General features: G+C 36.9%; 1 long non-coding RNA gene across 1 annotated transcript in view; it reads left to right on the top strand.

Annotated features, from left to right (window-relative positions):
- LOC118762379 overlaps nt 1-10,839 on the top strand; it is a 24,686-nt gene extending 13,847 nt beyond the window's left edge. Inside the window, exons 3-4 of the long non-coding RNA XR_004998123.1 lie at nt 10,567-10,572; nt 10,826-10,839. This is a non-coding gene — a long non-coding RNA (uncharacterized LOC118762379). The remainder of the gene's footprint in view (nt 1-10,566; nt 10,573-10,825) is intronic.
- The last annotated feature ends 9,161 nt before the right edge of the window (nt 10,840-20,000 follow it).

Genomic DNA, 20,000 nt, shown 5'->3' on the forward strand with positions numbered 1-20,000 from the left:
GTACCGAGATGCAATTCGAAAAGCCCTCCTCTTACATAGATATATAAGTGTGAACAACTCTATGTACTCTGCTGGATACATGTGGTGTTCGTCTGGTATGTTGATTTTTTTGTTCATTCGTATGTGTCTTGATTATGTTTGCACTGACGATTAAAAAGTGCATAACGTGCACTAATTATGAAATCATATGATCTGCAGCTGAATCTGTTTCTAAAAGGCGTGCTTCGAGAGTTGCATTCCCTCGCGTTCGGTGCAATGTGTTTATTATGGTAGTTTTTTTTACTTTAAGAGTCCATCCTAGCATGAGGCATTTGTGTATACTAATGCCCTTAATATAAATATAAATATATTTAAATGGAATGATCAATAAATTTTTCCCTTATGAGGTTTTTCACGCTAACCACTTGATAATTTCTTATAAAGATTTTATCCTATTTTAAAATTGTATATATATATATATATATATATATATATATATATATATATATATATGCGCAGGCGTGGTTGTGTGATAAGAAGCTTACTTCCCAACCACATGACTTCATGGGAAACTGAAAGAAGGAAACTGAAAGAAGCCCATCGTAGAGATATGTATATATATATATATATATTGTAAAAAAGAAGTTTGAAAACGCCACTATATTAGATAAATTTTAATTTTCTTATGAATTTTACATGTTTCGGTTCTTGAAAAAACGAACCTTATCAAAAATATTATAGAAAGAAAAGTGCAATAGAAAAGTTCATAATTGTTTCTTACTGGTCTCAATAGAATCCATGTGGTGGTGTTTTGTCGGTATTTGGTATAATCGCTATATTATAGTTGCGTGTAGTAAAGAAGTTCATTATTGTTTCTTGCTGGTATCAAAAGGAACCGTGTGCTTGTTTTTTTGTTTCCTTGTATTCCAATGGAATGGTAGCATATATATATATATATATATACATCAATGAAATTCCGACCTAGTCTGAGTTTCACGCTTTATTATTTACAAATTTTACAATTTACCGTTATCATAATAATAGAATATTATATATTTATTGCGATAAAGCTAGTTCTTTGATGCGTTACACAATCATCAGGCTTCTGTAGTATTAGTGACAGTCGTGTTCCACGCCTGACAGAACTCAAAGAATTTCTACTCAAACAAAAATACCCGTCTCTACTTATAGAAAATGGTATACAACGTAATATAGAAATACCGATACAACAACTTAGGGCAACCCAAGAAAGAGGAAGACAAGAACGGGTCATGCCATCTATAGTGATACACAATCCGCATCACCAAATTATCTTTAGCATTGCCAAAGCCAACTTGCCGATCATTTCTCAGAGTAATGGTTTAAAGGATATAAAAACGGATTGAGCTATGGCTCTAAGTAAAAGACCGCCATAAAACCTGAAACAATTATTAACGAATGCAAAGCTTGACCTAAGCAACAGTAATGAATCATTCGTTATATCTAAATGTAGAAATAGCAGTCACATCTTTATAATGTAAACAGAAGAATCATTTCCAAATTAATTAATTATTGATAGACTAATCAGCGTACATTTGTAATAGGAATGTACTATAAGGCACTTCTTAATTAAATTGTGTCCACAAAGAAATCAGAAAGACGTCAGCATATGAACGCAAAAACCTGAAGAATATTTGCAAATGTAAATATGAACTTTAAAAGCAGAAATTCAATTTACTGCGTCAAATGCCCGAATTGTGAAACGGTGTACGTTGGTCAGACTGAGAATGCATTATCGCAACGTTCACGTCTGTTCCGACAGCGTATTAGGGACCCTGATATCCGTCAGATACCTTTAAGTAACCATGTAGCAACACGTGGCCAGAAAAAGTTTACAATATTGCCATTGTACAAAGCATACAACTCAAGTTAAGTCGAGAGAATAGTCAGAGAGAAGAATTTTATTGATTAATTTAAAATCATTTTAAATCGATAATAATAATAATAATAATAATAATAATAATAATAATAATAATAATAATAATAATAATAATGATAATAATAATAATAATAATAATAATAATAATAATAATAATGATAATGATATAATAATAATAATAATAATAATATAATGATAATGATAATAATAATAATAATAATAATAATAATAATGATAATAATAATGATAATAATAATGATAGCTTGGGAAGTTAAGCAATTGTGGTCAATGAAAAAGGTAGCAGTAGTACCAATAATTGTCGCAGCCCTGGGAACAGTGAGCAAAAATCTCGAGAAGTACGTGGAACAAATAGGGGCTGCAATAAGGGTGGAGCACTTGCAGAAAACAGCACTGCTTGGAAGCGCTCGAATACTCCGGAAGGTATTCGAAAAATAAGAGGTGTTACCTCTGTGGTAGTGAACAGATGACATCGTAGTACATCTCTAGCGTTAGAAGCTGTGCAAAAGCAATGATGATAATAATAGTTATAGTAACGGCGATAGTTGTAATGATGATAATAATAATTATAAGTACTACTGCTATTATAGCTACTACTACAACTACCATCACCACTAACAACCACGATAATAAAGGTGATGATGGTGGTGGTGATGTTAATCATATTAACATTGACTTGATTGAAATGTAAAGCTTCTAAGAAATTGTAGAAATAGTAGCAATAAAATGCAAAGAAAACAGGAATGTTGTTTATAACACTCCTAAATATAGCCAAACAATTATTTCTTTAGGTGCCGTGAAAGTAAAGAATCCTTGAAGTGCCTACCAAACCGTGACGTCTAAACCGCACACAAATATTTCGTTGAAAAAACAAAACAAAAAATAAACAAAAAAAAACGGGATAAGTACTAACCAAGTTGGCGCATCCACCAAACCGTGATATGTAAGCCACATACTGATTGGCCAAAATATAATTCGTAAGATTCAACCTCTGGAGCCTATCGGAAGGTATTTAAAGAAGAAATTTAATATTTTCACTCCAGTTGTCAATTGTAGAAGACGACTGTCATTATATAAACCTGATGATTGTGTAACGCATGAAAGCACTAGTTTTATCGCAATAAATATATAATATTCTATTATAAAAAAATTGTAAAAAAATGAAAAAATTGTAAATAATAAAACGTGAAAATCAGACCAGGTCGGAATTTTATTGATTAATATATTCTTCTATACTCAATCATACAAACTCATATATATATATATATCTATATATATATATATATATATATATATATATATATATATATATATATATATAAATAAATATATATATATTATATATATATATATATATATATATATATCGTTCAGAGATTTATTATTATATATATATATATATATATATATAATATCAACACGGCAGTTTGTCTGTCTGTGTGTCTGTCAGGTTGTACCCTGACCCTGACCAAGGCTTTCAACCGATACTGATGAAACTTGACATACACATAGCCCAATGTCATAATTCAAAACTAACGCAGCGAAAATTTTGAAAAGTTCCCCCAGTTCTGAAAACAATCGATAAATTCGACATGGGGTCGAGAATCTAAGCTTTTTATATGCAACACATTTTCTGTTGTAGTTTTCGCAACTTGCAATCTATTTTTACCAAACTCATGGTGAAGCTTAATGTTACCCTAAGAAACTTAATTCTGACGTTAGTTTTCCATGCAGCACACCTACCATAAGAAAAAATCGATAAAATCATGCCATTTTGGGAAATCTCGTTCAAATTAAAGATGACATATTTTCGACAATATCTTTCACAAATTGGCAGGAATTTTTTTTTTAAAAATTCACAGCGAGCATCATGTCTGGTCCAAGGAGCTATATGGCCCTTTTTATTCCAATATGATACTTTATTTATGGAAAAAAAAAATCGGTTAATTAAATCATATGTGGCACACATAGCAAACCGATTTGTTATTAAACACAAACCACAGACTGTCTAGGGGACGCAATTGGTTGGGTTGAATTATCGATAGCTGTTTGATAGTTATTTGGGAGTGAAGAGAAGACATTGCAACCTACACATGCGCCTTCGTTCCCTAGAGGGAAAGGACTAGATTGGGATTATTTCCTTATGTGTTTACGGATGGTTGAATTTTTTTTTTTGTGGTGTGTGTGTGTGTGTGTGTGTATACATCTTTATGGGGGTGTGCGTATGTGTGTGTATATAGCGGGGGGAGCAAGTGTAGGCTTTCATATTACATGCAGCTTACGTCAGTTGTTCATGTATACAAAGTTGCATTAAACACACACATGTATGTATGCATGGAAAAATGTGTGTGTGTGAGTATAATATATATGTATGTGTGGTGTATGTATATATATATAATGTATATATATATATATGTATATATATTTCTTCTAATATTCATACGCATCTTTGAATATATGAATATATATCTATATACACACATACATATATATATATATATTCCATATCTCTCACTCATATATATATATGTGTGTGTGTGTGTGTGTGTGTGTTTGTGTATATATATATATATATATAATATATATATATATATATATATATATATATCTATATATATATATATATACAAAATGTGACCTCGGGTGTACCGTTGGCGATTTTTCCCTCTGTCTTCCTTTCTCTGGATCTTTCCTTCTCCTATGTTTCCGACGAAGAGGCTCCGCTCGAAACGTTAAACCCTCCTTCTTTCTTCTTTCCTGAGCGTCCAATAATACTATATTTGCTCCACGTCCTCGTGTTGTTGTGTTTTTGTGCTTTTTCCTGTTTGGATTAACAATATATAAATATTATATATATATATATATATATATAGATATATATATATATATATATAGATATATATATATATCATACTACAGATATAGGGTGAAATATAATTAATTTAATAAAATCAACAAATTTCCCCTAGTAGTATTTCGTTATGGAAAAATACCATATTCGGTGAAAAACTTATATAATTATAATAATAAGGGTTTTTGCAACAAGTTGCTTGACCACATACCGAAAATTTTAGAAATAGCAGCCGAATGGCTACTATATAGTAGTAAGTTTGCCTTTTTATTGTCTTCAAAAGTTTGTTTGGATAATATTTTTTATGTAAAAGTTGTGCAACAACTAATAAATACAAAATACATTCGGTTGTGCCAATTCTTTGCACGGGAAACCTGCCTTGTGTGGCGTGTTTCCCCATTTTGTAAATTCGTCTTCGGCTTTCCTCGCCATTCTCTGCTTTGACCATGGCGAATTCAAAGCCATGAAGTCGTTCTTCGAGAAGAACGGTGGTCTCCTTGGCAACGCTTACGACGTGTGTTTCCCCTCCCCTCCCCTTCCCCACAGCTTCACGAGGGAGGGAAAGAAGGGGAGGAGCAAGACAGGTGCAGGTGCGAGCATGGACGCCGACACACGAAGAATTGGAAGAAACCAGACGACAGCTTCACAGTCAACGACTACTACGGACAACTCTGCCACGACCACCACCAACTATGGCGAAAGAATGTATCTGGTGGACGCGCCTGAAAGGATTAGAGACAAACACTTTCCTCTCTGGTCAATCTCTCATCAACTTCTTCAAGTATCACTAGCGAATGTTTTAAAAAAAAGATGGGTGAATGTAGCAAGGATGGCACGTATGAATGACGAAGCCATCTTGAGCATGATCCTATGAATGAAAAAAAGAAAGGAAAAAGAGAGACATTTACTGTAATATGACATTCTCGGCCAAGGTTACCGTGGTGTTTCCGTAGGCTTTTCTTTTCACGGATAAACCTAATCTGTTTTCCCTTTTTACATTGACATTTCTGTGAATTTGGTTGGGTTCCGTCTACCAAATCCACTCACAAGGCTTTGGTCGGCCCGAGGCTATAGTAGAAGATACTATACGCCGTGGTACTGAACCCGGAACCTTGTGGTTGGTAAGCAAGCTACTTACCACACAGCCACTCCTGCACCTATATATATATATATATATATATATATAGCTGAAGTTGTCTGTGTATGGCAGGTTTGGTAGCCTTCAACAAACACTATCTCCTCCGAGACCCTGCGGCACAAGTTGACCAAAATTGAAAGTATGATAGAAGAAGGCTTGCTCTTCCTTCCGTAGAAGAAAAAATTCAAATCGGACCATGTTAACACCAAAAATTATTTACATCAAAAAGGTGCTTATTTTTCTATGAAAATCCCTATTTTTTACGATTTTTTGATAGCTGTGTCGCCATTTTTCGGTGTATTTCAACAAGAAAAATGTTCACTTAAAGAGAATAACAAGCGACATAATGCAAAATTTTTACTTTTCAAAAATTCCATTCTAAGGGTCGAAACAAACCCGAGCAACGCCGGGCGATACTGCTAGTATATATAATATATTATATATATATATATATATATATATATATATATATATATATATATAAATGGATGTGTATTTTTCTCTTGTTTACAATTAACACGGAAAATAGTTAAACAGTTACCAGGGTAGCAAAAATCACACAAGTAATAAGGAACGTAACACCCTGTTTGTAAAGGTAGAAACTCCGGGTTGATGTGGAACAATACCAATGTTGTCTTCGAAACATGTGTCGGAAGTAAAAGAATTTGAATAACACCTGCGTTTAACTCCATATAATATTATAATATATATATATATATATATATATATATATATATATATATATACTACTACTAATATAGGATGAAGTCTTTTTACAGAAAAAAATTTCATCAAAAAAGTGACAGCATATTAAAATACCTTTACGGTTAAAATTATAAACAATTTATAAACAAGGGCAAAAGAAAATTATTTCTATGCCAATATGCTGATAACAGACTTTTAAATCGTCAATTTCCACATATTATTATACCCTTTACAGAAATACGTTGTGCTGAAATCGAGGAAACCTACCCAACAGAATTTTTTTTAAAGTTCGTTATTTCTATATTGAATCAATTTCGGAATTAATCTCATAATAGATTTTTTATTAAATCTATTATGAGATTAATTCCGAAATTGCCGAGCATATGGGAAGCAGTAATTGAAGTAGATGGTGAATATGCTCCAGAATAATCATTTAAACATATTTTTGTTACATGTTGTTATTGTTTTTGCTGAATAAAATTTGTTGAAAGCCGAAATAATTATGTACCAACCCAATATCTATCTATCTATCTATCTATCTATCTATCTATCTATCTATCTATCTATCTATCTATCTCAAAATAAGCAACAAGGATATTCATATATATATATATATATGTGTGTGTGTGTGTGTGTGTGTGTGTGTGTGTGTGTGTGCGTGTGTGTGTATGTATGTATATATATATATATATCTGCCGGCAACCCTGGTCGCCTAGGGTGAAATGTAAAATGAACTTTTTTTAGTTTATCGTACTTCGATACGAAAAAGTTCTACAACTTTCCGTCTTAATAAACGACTATTGTTCCTGAAATTTGTTTTTTTTACTATTTACTACGGATTACTGGAAGCTAACTTTCTTCCTACATCTCGATCCCTGGATCTTACACACACACATACACACATGTACATATGACAGTTTTCATTCAGTTTCCGTCTACCAAATCCACTCACAAGTTCTTGATTGACCCGAGGCTATAGTAAAGACCTGATGCCAAAGCTTGGGACAAATCCCTCCAGGATCTCCCAGATGTATATTATGACATATCTTTCTCGCTTTCGCTCTAAGGAATAGAGCCTGAATCTCTTGAGTCTTTCCCAATAGCTTATATGCTGCATAGAGGCTATCTTCTTCGTGTAGCTTCGTTGGATTGCCTCATGTTCTGAGATTAATTTGACACTGATTGGTGCCATAGCTGAGAGCAATAGTCAACGTATGAATTTATTATATCATTATAGTATTGTATACAAAATATATAGTATATTAAATATCAAATGATTCATAGCATATATATAAGTTAGTAAAATATAAAATATTTATTTACGCATAAAATAGCGTGGGGCAGAGGGTATTATGTGGCCACGAGGGTGGCGATGACCCCAAAAGTTTGAGAACCTCTGTATCTGTAACCGACAGCAACCACTAAATTATTTAAAACAATTAACAAAAGTATGGAAGATGTTACGAAGTCATAAAACCAACGGCTTGCTGTTGTGACATCCATAGTATTGGCTGTTCCCGTTTTAAGTTAAATATCATCTCTGGTTCAGTATTTAATCATAGACGTTCTAGTCGTGACCATCCAGCTTTTTTTTATAAATATTCACCAAAGTATGATATTATTTTATAGCCTTAAAAGCATTGAAACTCTGTTCTCTCCAGCGCCGCCGTGAACGATACATCATTTGCAGGAAGTGGAGAAAACACAGCCAGCACTGCCCAATCGACCTCAACATTAGCTTCAAAATTTATCCAAAGCAAGGACCACGGGTCATACGTCCCCTATCCAATTTAGGATCACAACTTATAAATGCACTGCAACATAATTCCTTTTCCTCAAAAGGCCCGGCCCTGTTTAAGATTGTCCCAAGACAGATCAAAGAGGAAAGGATCTCATCACCTTTAAACGGAATCTGGACAAAATTCTTCAAGGAATACCGGATGAGCCACCCATAGCTGGATACAACTCACTCAACAAGAACTCCCTACTCGAATGGGTCATGACAATACAAAACTTGGCTTACAAAGGATTTAGATAATCCTATCAGGTGGTGCTATTAAGTTAGACAAGGCCTGGACCAATCTTTGGTCGAAATATATCTAAGTTTTATCTAATATCTGTTTCTATTTCTAAGACTATAAGGTGCATTTTGCGGGAGATTTAGCTGTCATTTTTGTTAGGTTAAGGGACCACGTAAAGTCTCCCTTATTTGGCAGGTCACGTGTTTTTGGTACTTGTAAATGACAATTTCTGCCTTTTTCCTTCTTAAGAGTGATCGATTAAATAGATTCTCAAAACTATTTGATATCGAAGAAAACAATGAATAAAAAGCAAAAAAAAAAAAATATATATATATATGTACCACCACCATCACCACTATGATTGCCATAACTCATAACCTTCGCCACTACCATCATCACCACCTCCACTTCCACAGTTTCTCCATCACGATCACCCACAACTACCACCATCGCCGCCTCCACGGCCGCCACCATCAACACCACTATCATCACCTCCACCATCACCACCACCGCCATCTTCTCTACTACTACTACTACTACTACTACTACTACCCAACCCCCACCACCACCACCACCTCAACATCAACTAAATGAGATCCTAGTTTTCACATCTGTGTCGAGTTGTCTTTGAGGTGTTTCTTAGATTTTTTTTTCTCCTCTCTCATTAATTATCTCGGTTTCTAAAATGTATTTGTTAAAAGTTCATTTAAAAGAGATCATTGTTTTTCCGTTTGTAGTCCATTGGTTTATTGACATTAACAACAACAACAACAAAAAACAAAAAAAAAGCAACAAAACAAAAACAAAACCAAAAACGGTAAACGAACAATAAAAGAATTCTGTCGATAAATTCATATTAAAAATTACGATCAACAAATTCCGGTTTCAATTATTCATCCATTTTGTTTTCTAACACAATTAGCCGTAAAAATCTCACCTGCTCAAGAATTACCTTTTAATTTGTACACCCTCCACCTTTCATTCTCCTCTTTTGTTATTTCTTACTTTAAGAATTCTAAGGGTTTTAATGTTGTTAAGTTACTTTTGTTTCGAGGCGTGGGTGTGCGGTAAGTAACTTGCTTGCCAAATATAGTACCCCGGTTTCAATCCCAGTATATGTCATATTGTTTTCGACTCTAAGCACAAGACCCGAAATTTTTAGGAGGGGATTAGGTAGATTAGATCGATTCCAGTACGCAACTGGTACTTAATTTATTGACCCCGAAAGGATGAAAGGGTAAAGTCGGTGGAATTTGAACTCAGAACGTAAAGACAGGCGAAATACCTATTTCTTTACTATCCACAAGGGACTAAACACAGAGGGGACAAACAAGAACAGATAAACGGATTAAGTCGATTACATCGACCCCAGTGCGTAACTGGTACTTAATTTATCGACTCCGAAAGGATGAAAGGCAAAGTCGACCTCGGAGGAATTTGAACTCAGAACGTAACGGCAGACGAAATACCGCTAAGCATTTCGTCCAGCGTGCTAACATTTCTGCCAGCTCACCTCCTTCCAGTATACGTCATATTGGACATCTACTCTAGCCTCGTGCCGACGAAAGCCCTGTAAATGGATTTGGTAAGCGGAAACTTATAGAAGCCTGTAAGTATGTATGTTTATATATATATATATATATATATATATATATATATATATATATATTTATATTTCTCACACACACACACACACACATATATATATACATACATACATACATACATACATGCATACATATATACAGACATATATACATACACACACACAAACACACACATATATATATATATAAAGGCGCAGGAGTCGCTATGTGGTAAGAAGCTTGCTTCCCAACCACATGGTTCCGGGTTCGGTCCCTCTGTGTGGTACCTTGGGCAAGAGTCTTCTACTATAGCCTTGTGAGTGGATTTGGTAGACGGAAACTGAAAGAAGCTCGTCGTATATTTATATATATATATGTATGTGTGTGTGTATGTATATGTTTGTGTGTCTGTGTTTTTCCCCCTCCAACATCGCTTGGCAAATGATGCTGGTGTGTTTACGTCCCCGTCACTTAGCAGTTCGGCAAGAGGGCCCGATAGAATAAGTACTAGGCTTACAAAGAATAAGCCCTTGGGTCAATTTGCTCGACTAAAGGCGCTGCTCCAGCATGGCCGCAGTCAAATGACTGAAACAAATAAAAGAAAGAAAGAAATATGTATGTATGTGTGTGTGAGTCATTTTGTCTGTGTTTTGTTCCCCACCACCGCTTCACAACAGGTGGTGGTGTGTTTCGTCACCGTAACTTAGCGACTCGGCAAGAGATTCCGATGGAATAAGTGCTAGGTGTACAAGAAAAAAGAACAAACAAAAACCATACAAAAACGAAACATAAAAACAAAACAGGTACTGGAGAAGGTTCATTCGACTGAAATTTTCGAAGTTTGTGCTCCAGCATGGCCGCTGTGAAATGCCTGACACAAGTAAAAAATAAATGAAAGATAATAGCGTATCCATTCATTCTTAATATCTTGATACGTTCTGGTGGACTCGAACGTAAATATGCTTATCGCTGTTGCTTTTCATCATCGGAGAATATCTCTCCCCCGTTTAGAAACATGCGACTTACCGATGTTAGGAGACACCCAGACATCGCAGTTCTGGTGGGAAAGAGACGCGTAAAATTCCGAACTTTGACATATCATATCTTTTACTTCTTTCAATCATTGAACTGCGGCCATGCTGGGGCACCGCCTTGAAGGGTTTATTAAAAAAATCGGTTATAGTACTTATTTTTTAATAGAACCGCTCCGTTACAGTGACGCACACAAACCAGCACCGGTTTTCAAGGCGTGGGACGGGGACCAAACACAAACATACGCACACAACTACAGATGTATATATATACTGCGGGTTTCCAACATACATATTTATATGTGTTCGGATTGTCCTTGCACAGGGGCCATCCGGACTCTCGTCTTCGCCGTGAACAGAGATTAATCTTCTCCCTTCGCTCCTTTGCACCACATAGGCTCAACTCTCCTCCCCTCTTCATTTAACCCGCCTCCCCTCTCCTCTCTTCCTCTCACACTTACTTCCTCCCAACCACTTCTTTCTTGCTCTGACTCCTACTTTTCTTCACTTCTACTCTCCTTCTCTCTTCTCTTCACTCCTACCCACCTTTTACTTTCCCCCTCTCCCTTCATCGTCACTCCTCCCTCGTAACCCCACACCTACACAATCCAACCCCGCCTTCCCTATCCATACCATCCCACACCCACCCTATCCCTTACAACCACTCCCACATACACCACCTCTACTTCCAACCTCAGCCTAACCCACACCCTACCCTTGCTTTCCCTACATCCGAACACCATTACACCACACACCACCATACCACACAACACCACATCACATCACACCACGCACACTCTAGCACTGACCACATCGCAGCCCCACACCATCATCCACACACCTACTCATGCGCACACGCTCACGTCATGGTCACGTCAAGCCCTCTTCCACACGCACAAACACGCTCTCACATACAAACGCACGCGCACCTTCGTTTTGGGATCGCCACTACTTTATTATCTTCCCTTCTTAGCTGTCATGTGTAATCCCTCTGTCTGGCAGTCGCCATGATAGATCGCTAGCCACCACACATTCTTTATTTTTCTCTCCTTGTTTCTTTCTGTGTTCCTTTTCTGTGGAAGAGCGTAGGCACGAAACGTTAAAGACTTTTTCACTTCTTGAGCGTTAAACAAATACATCTGTTTGTTTTCTACACCACCTGTCTTCGTCTTTTGTTTTTTTTGTGAATTCTCCCTATTTATATACATCTATATATATATATGTATGTATATATATATATATATATATATATATAAATTAGATAAACTTAGATATGTTTCGACCAAAGATTGGTCCAGGCCATGTCTAACTTAATAGCACCACCTGATACGATCATTCGAATCCTGTTTAAGTCAAGTTTTGTTTATGGTTCATTCAAGTAGTGAGTTCTTGTTGGGTGAGTTGTATCCAATTATGGGTGGCTTATCTGGTATTCTTTGAAGGAATCTATCCAGACTCCGTTTAAAGTTGATGGGATCCTTTTCCTCTTTGATCTCTTTCGGGACAATGTTAAATAGGGCAGGGCCTGTTGAGGAAAAGAAATTATGTTGCAGTGTACATGTATGCTGTGATCTTGAATTGGGCAGAGACGTATATATATATATATATATTTACAGCAAGAAAAACAGACTGGGTAGGGAAAGAGGAGAGAATTTGAAACCGAGATACAGATTTGTGAAAACAGAGATTAGATGCTTATTTATGGCGCCAGAGATGGAAATCCATGTCCGCCTAAACATTACTCCCCGTTCAAAGACAGATGTCTACGCAGTTGATAATTTTGCAAGAATGATGCCTAAATGAAAGAAGGTGCTGCATCGGCGGCAGACATTTTCACACGATTTTCATTTGTTTTCGATTTCATGTGTGAAATGTAGAATAATTAAATAACACGTTTCTGTTGGTTTCATTTAAAATATAATTACACAATTAGACAGATTGATGAACTTATTGTAAAAAAACAAAAAAACAGTACATTTTGATAGTGTTTTGACTATAGATATGAAATAAGTTATACATTTCCTTGAAAATGTCAATCTTCCTTGGGTTTTGGTTTTAAATAATGATGATGACAATAATAATAATAATAATAATAATAATAATAATAATAATAATAATAATAATAATAATAAAAAATAATGAGTAAAAATCTTGAGAAGTACGTGGAACAAATAGGAGCTGCAATAAGGGTGGAACACTTGTAAAAAACAGCATTGCTTGAAACCGCCCGAATACTAGGGAGTGGTCGGTTGCATAGACTCCAATGTTTTACTGGTGCTTAATTCATCGACCCACAAAGGATGAAAGGCAATGTCAACCTTTGGCGGAATTTGAACTCAGAACGTAAAGACGGACGAAATACCGCTAGCATTTCGCCTGGCGCGCTAACGTTTCTGTCAACTAGCTGCCTTCTTAATAATAATAATAATAATAATAATAATAATAATAATAATAATAATAATAATAATAATAATAATAATAATAACTAATCTTAACTGATTGGAAGTGTTATCATGTACATTGTTTTGTATTGGTATAAAAGATGGGCTACAGCAAATATTCTGCTCAATTCCACAGATTTGCTTGTCAGTTGTTTGACCTTAACCAGTTGAGCATGTCCCTTAGTGGCTGACGATACGTGCATCTCTGATCACGAAAAGTAGTGGAGGAGCATCATAGCCATGTGTTGAGAGGGATTCTTTGGGGTTTGAATAATTCACCTCTGGAAACACGGGTGTCTCGTTCAACATCCTTAAACAATCTTTATTCAGGGACCTTTTGAGCGGGATGGGTTACTCGACCAGAAGAACATTCGAACTGGGCCCCACCTGCAAGGTCATGTGCTGTTTATCTTGATATGAGATCACCATGTCACGCACATATGGTTGTAATGCATGTGTCTAGTGTACCCTTATGAGACGGGTAGTCATGATGGGTATACTGGGCTTCGTATATTTTACCCCTGTGTCACTTTGATGGCATGCACTGCTCTCTCACTCACCCAATAATAATAATAATAATAATAATAATAATAATAATAATAATAATAATAATAATAACTGATCTTAACGGATTGGAAGTGTTATGTACATTGTTTTGTTTTGGTATAAAAAGATTGACCTTAACCAGTGGCGCATGTCTCTTAATGGCTGAGGATGTGTGCATCTCTGATCACCAGTAGAAATAGTGGGGTAGCATCATAGCCATGTGATGAAAGGAATTCTTTGGGGTTTGGATAATTCCCCTCTGGAAACATGGATCTTTTGAACGGAATGGGCTACTCAACCCGAAGAAAATTCTAACTGGGCCCCACCCGCAAGGTCATGCGCTGTTTATCTTGTTATGAGCTCAACATGTCGCGCACATATGGTTGTGATGCATGTGCCTAGTGTACCCTTATCAGACGGGTAGTCATGATGGGTATACTGGGCTTCGTATATTTTACCCGTGTCACTTTGATGACAAGCACTGCTCTCTCACGCAATACTACTACTACTACTACTACTACTACTACTACTGCTGTTGCTGCTGCTGCTGCTGCTGCTGCTACTACTACTACTACTACTACTACTACTACTACTACTAACTACTACTACTAATCATCATCATCATAATAATAGTAATGTGTTTCCTTGAAAATACATCTTAAATTATTTTTATCATGTATCTACATGATTATCCAATGTCCTCCCGTTCAAAAAAAAAAAAAAAGGAGTAGTGTGTAATTTGAGGGAAACTTGGTTTCTTGTTCTAGCAAGCTGAGTGCCTATTCAGTCTTTCAATGTGTCCTTCCCTGTTTTTAAGACTGTAAGGCGTGATTTGAGAGACATTTGGCTGCGGTTTCGACGTGGCACGTAGAAGCACCGTCGCTGCTGCGTCAAGCGTTTTCGCTATTTATCAATACAATTCTTTTATTCTGGTATTATTGTATTTCTTTCAGTCATTTGACTGTGGCCATGGGGTGGGGTGGGGGGACAAACACAGACACAAACATATACATAACATGTATATATACGACGGGCTTCTTTCAGTTTCCGTCTATGAAATCCACTCACAAGCCTTTAGGTAGCTCGGGGCTATAGTAAAAGACATTTGCCCAAGGTGCTATGCAGTGGGAAGCAAACTTCTTATAAAAAATCCACACCTACGCCTTGCAAGTACAATTCGATAGATGGAAACTGTGTGGAAACCTGTCCATAGGAGGGATCTTTTCGCTTCTGAAGTGAGAAACTTGTTGGTTTAACACGTCACCCTTCACCTCTGGGTCTCAGAAAATATTATGATGCAAGGATTCGAACCAGGTCTCCAGATTAAAAGTAAATTCCTCCCTGCCTTCCTCTCTACCAGTCTCAAGAACCATGAAAGGGGGGGGGCATGGGTGCTCCCGTTGTTTGATTAAATAATTAAGATAAATTTATATGGTAATGTATGCCATGTCATAAAGGCGGGGAGCTGGCAGAAACGTTAGCACGCCGGGCGAAATGCGTAGCCGTATTTCGTCTGCCGTTACGTTCTGAGTTCAAATTCCGCCGAGGTCGACTTTCCCTTTCATCCTTTCGGGGTCAATAAATTAAGTACCAGTTACGCACTGGGGTCGATATAATCGACTTAATCCGTTTGTCTGTCCTTGTTTGTCCCCTCTGTATTTAGCCCCTTGTGGGTAGTAAAGAAATAGGCATTTCGTCTGTCTATACGTTCTGAGTTCAAATTCCGCCGAGGTCCACTTTGCCTTTCATCCTTTCGGGGTCGATAAATTAAGTACCAGTTGCGTTGGACCTTGTGCCTTGAGTAGAAAAGAAAGGCGGGGAGCGGGAAGAATCGCTACCGCGCAGGATAAAATGCTTAGCAGGCACCTGCCCTTCGCCCTAATGCTTGCAACAGAATGGACTCTGCCAAAGGCCTCCAACGTGGAAGATAGCGATTTTAGCAATTCAATGATTGTCTATATTGTAAAACCTGAAATTGTTTGAAATGGTATTCATTCATAGTTGTTTCGATGTTGCAGAAATGTCCTCCTTTGTTACGTAATGTACAAAAATCATTGATTGAGATATGACGTTTGGAATTATCATTTTCCGATTGACCATTTGTATAAATGATGACCATCAATGGAGCCGCTACTTGACCCTCACTCAGATAGTTTTGTAATGTTCGTGTGTGGCTCTTATTGCTATTAAGCATCACAAAAAAATCACGCTTTATATCTTTACACCGATGATCCGTGTGGGATCTTTGTCGTTTATTATAATTGCATACCAACTGGTACTAGTTATTACCTGTTGTAACCTGTTCTAGTAACCTGTTACTACTTCCTGTAACACGTTGTTACCTGTTGTTGTTATCTGTTGATGTCTGTTTCAACCTGTTTTAATTTTGTAGTAAAGATTGTTTGCCAACATAACATGGCAATCCTGGTTTAGGACGAATGTTGCTGTAATTTAGCGCCAGGGGACATCGTCTCCAGCTGGCTATACGACAGGATTTGTGTCCTTATATTTTCGAACAAGGGAATCTAGTACCACAACTCAGCTCAAAACAATATCTGTGTATCGCGATTTCTGGGTAAATCGCGATACACAGATATTGTTTTGAGCTGAGTTAGATTCCCTTTTTCCCTTGGGTGTTAGATTCCTTTATTCAAAAAAATACAAGGACACAGATCGTGTCGTATATATTTCTTTACTACCCACAAGGGGCTAAACACACAGGGGACAAACAAGGCCAGACAAACGGATTAAGTCGATTATATCGAACCCCAGTGCGTAACTGGTACTTAATTTATCGACCCCGAAAGGATGAAAGGCAAAGTCGACCACGGCGGAATTTGAACTAGAACGTAACGGCAGACGAAGTACGGCTACGCATTTCGCCCGGTGTGCTAACATTTCCGACAGCTCGCCGCCAGATCGTGTCGTATAGCCAGCTGGAGACGATGTCTCCTGGGGCTGAACTACAGCAACATTCGTCCTAAACCAGGACTGCCATGTTATGTTGGCAAACAATCTTTACTACAAAGTACTGTTGCTGAATATCTCTCGTGAAATTTTAAAAATATTAATTTTCTGTTCTAACTTGTTATACAGGGTCAGGCAAAATGATCTGACACATTTGTAGGTTAAATAAAAGGCAAATGAAGTAAAGAAACAAAAAAGTGTTTTTATTTTTGAAAAGTATATATAATGCCATTTTGTTTCATTATGTTTTAAAAATTAAATCAGTCAAATGGGATCCATTATTGTCCACACACTGTCGAAGGCGTTCAAGAAAGTTGTCAATAACTCGGCGGGTCATTTCATGTGGAATGGCAGTAATTTCTTGACAAATTGCATCTTTAAGTTGTTCAATAGATCAACTTAAGGTCGGCCGGTTGATTTTCGTTTCAATGCAGATCCAGTAGCTCTGAAGTTGGTAACCCATAACAAGATCGTGTTTCGAGCTGGTACGGGATCATGTCTACCAAGATTGAAGTGCAAACGGAACGCTCCTTGTGTTGCAGTTACAGAATGGTTTGTTTTGATAAACGTTTCCACAATGAAAGCGCGATGCTCACCAGGCCAATTCATGGCAGCAACTGAAAAAGAAACGAAAAACAATGCCTTTTATTTAACCTACAAATGTGTCAGATCATTTTGCCTGACCAAATTTTCTTCTTGCAGTTAGTCATCGTGACTAAGACTGCTTGTGGCTTTGACATAACAAACTTTCTCCATTGCTTGAGTCTGCCATTTGTTATGACCAGTTTCTTTTCAATTCGAATTCGTTTTTGCAATATCTTCGAATCTCAGTCCAGGTTTTCCATGGTTTCTTTTACTCTTCGCATAGTTGGGAGACTCTGCTGTTGCCCACCCCATGTACGGGTCCCAACCAACGTAAATTTTTATCAACGAGGATTTCTTCAATCCTGTTCCAACCTGTCATAACCGGTTGTAACAATTAACTGCAATGAACGGTATCATATGCTGCTGTGAGATCAACAGCAGCAACAGCAGAGTGGAGGCGCAATGGCCCAGTGGTTAGGGCAGCGGAATCGCGGTCGTAAGAACGCAGTTTCGATTCCCAGACCGGGCATTTGAGCAAAGACACCTAAGCTCCATAGAGCTTCGGCGGGGGTAAGGGATGGTGAACCCCGCTGTACTCTTCCACCACAACTTTCTCTCACTCTTTTTTCCTACTTCTGCCACAAAACAAAGGCACCATGGTGTAAACCACTATGGTGTGGTAAACTTTCAGACCCTAGTCTAGATTGCGAATCCTCTGTACCCCAGGATGGTTCAGCTCTCCACTCATTAAAAGCAACCATTTACAGAATGAGGATAACAACGTAGCTTTCGCGCCCGTGCAACCGCCAGTCTATCGCGTGTGGTGGGTGGATCTTGAACTTGCCACACGCATTCTTAGTAGCTTAGAGGAGGCTCGAATTAGAGATTATTCTTTGTGGCTAATGGCGTGAGTCCTGATTGGAAGAAGAAGAAGAAGAAGAAGAAGAAGAAGAAGAAGAAGAAGAAGAAGAAGAAGAAGAAGAAGAAGAAGAAGAAGAAGAAGAAAAGAAGAAGAAAACAGCAGAGAAAAAAAATGTTTCTGTAACTTTTGGTAACAATTTGTTGACAGCGTTTTTTAATTTACATTTCATCCTTTGTTTTGTGAGAGTAATCAAACAAATAAACTTCATTAATTATAATTCTTCCCAAATATAACAATATTAGTCTTCATACACGGTTCCACATCAAAATTCTTGCCGAACAAACTCAAAATGGAAGGGCATGTTTTTTGTAACTTTTTTTTACCAAACATAACAACCAATGCGATTCCACTTGCTAACCCTAATCTCATCTTTGCAAAGATGAATTATTCAAACCTCAAACCACATGGCTATGATGCTCCCCCACTACTTCTGCTTGTGATCAGAGATGCACATATTGTCAGCCACTAAGGGACATGCTCAACTGGTTAAAGTCAAACAACTGACAAGCAAATCTGTGGTATTGAGCAGAATATTTGCTGTAGCCCATCTTTTATACCAAGACAAAACAATGTACATGATAACACTTCCAATCAGTTAAGATCAGAAGTATGAGAGCCACTACCTGGTACTGCATCAGGGCATTTATTATTATTATATTATTATTATTATTATTATTATTATTATTATTATTATTATTATTATTATTATTATTATATTATTATTATTATTATTATTATTATTATTATTATATTATTATTATTATTATTAATGTTATTAATGTTATTATTATATTATTATTATTATTATTATTATTATTATATTATTATTATTATTGAGTGAGAGAGCAGTGCATGCCATCAAAGTGACACTGGGGTAAAATATACGAAGCCCAATATACCCATCATGACTACCTGTCTGATAAAGGTACACCAGGCACATGCATCACAACCATATGTGCGCGACATGGTGATCTCATATCAAGATAAACAGCACATGACCTTGCAGGTGGGGCCCAGTTAGAATTTTCTTCCGGTTGAGTAGCCCATCCCGCTCAAAAGGTCCCTGAATAAGGGTTGTTTAAGGATGTTGAAAGAACCACCCATGTTTCCAGAGGTGAATTATTCAAACCGCAAAGAATCCCTCTCAACACATGGCTATGATGCTCCCCCACTACTTCTGCTCGTGATCAGAGATGCACATATCGTCAGCCACTAAGGGACATGCTCAACTGGTTAAGGTCAAACAACTGACAAGCAAATCTGTGGTATTGAGCAGAATATTTGCTGTAGCC

Source organism: Octopus sinensis, linkage group LG2 (assembly GCF_006345805.1).
Source record: "Octopus sinensis linkage group LG2, ASM634580v1, whole genome shotgun sequence".
NCBI lineage: Eukaryota > Metazoa > Mollusca > Cephalopoda > Octopoda > Octopodidae > Octopus > Octopus sinensis.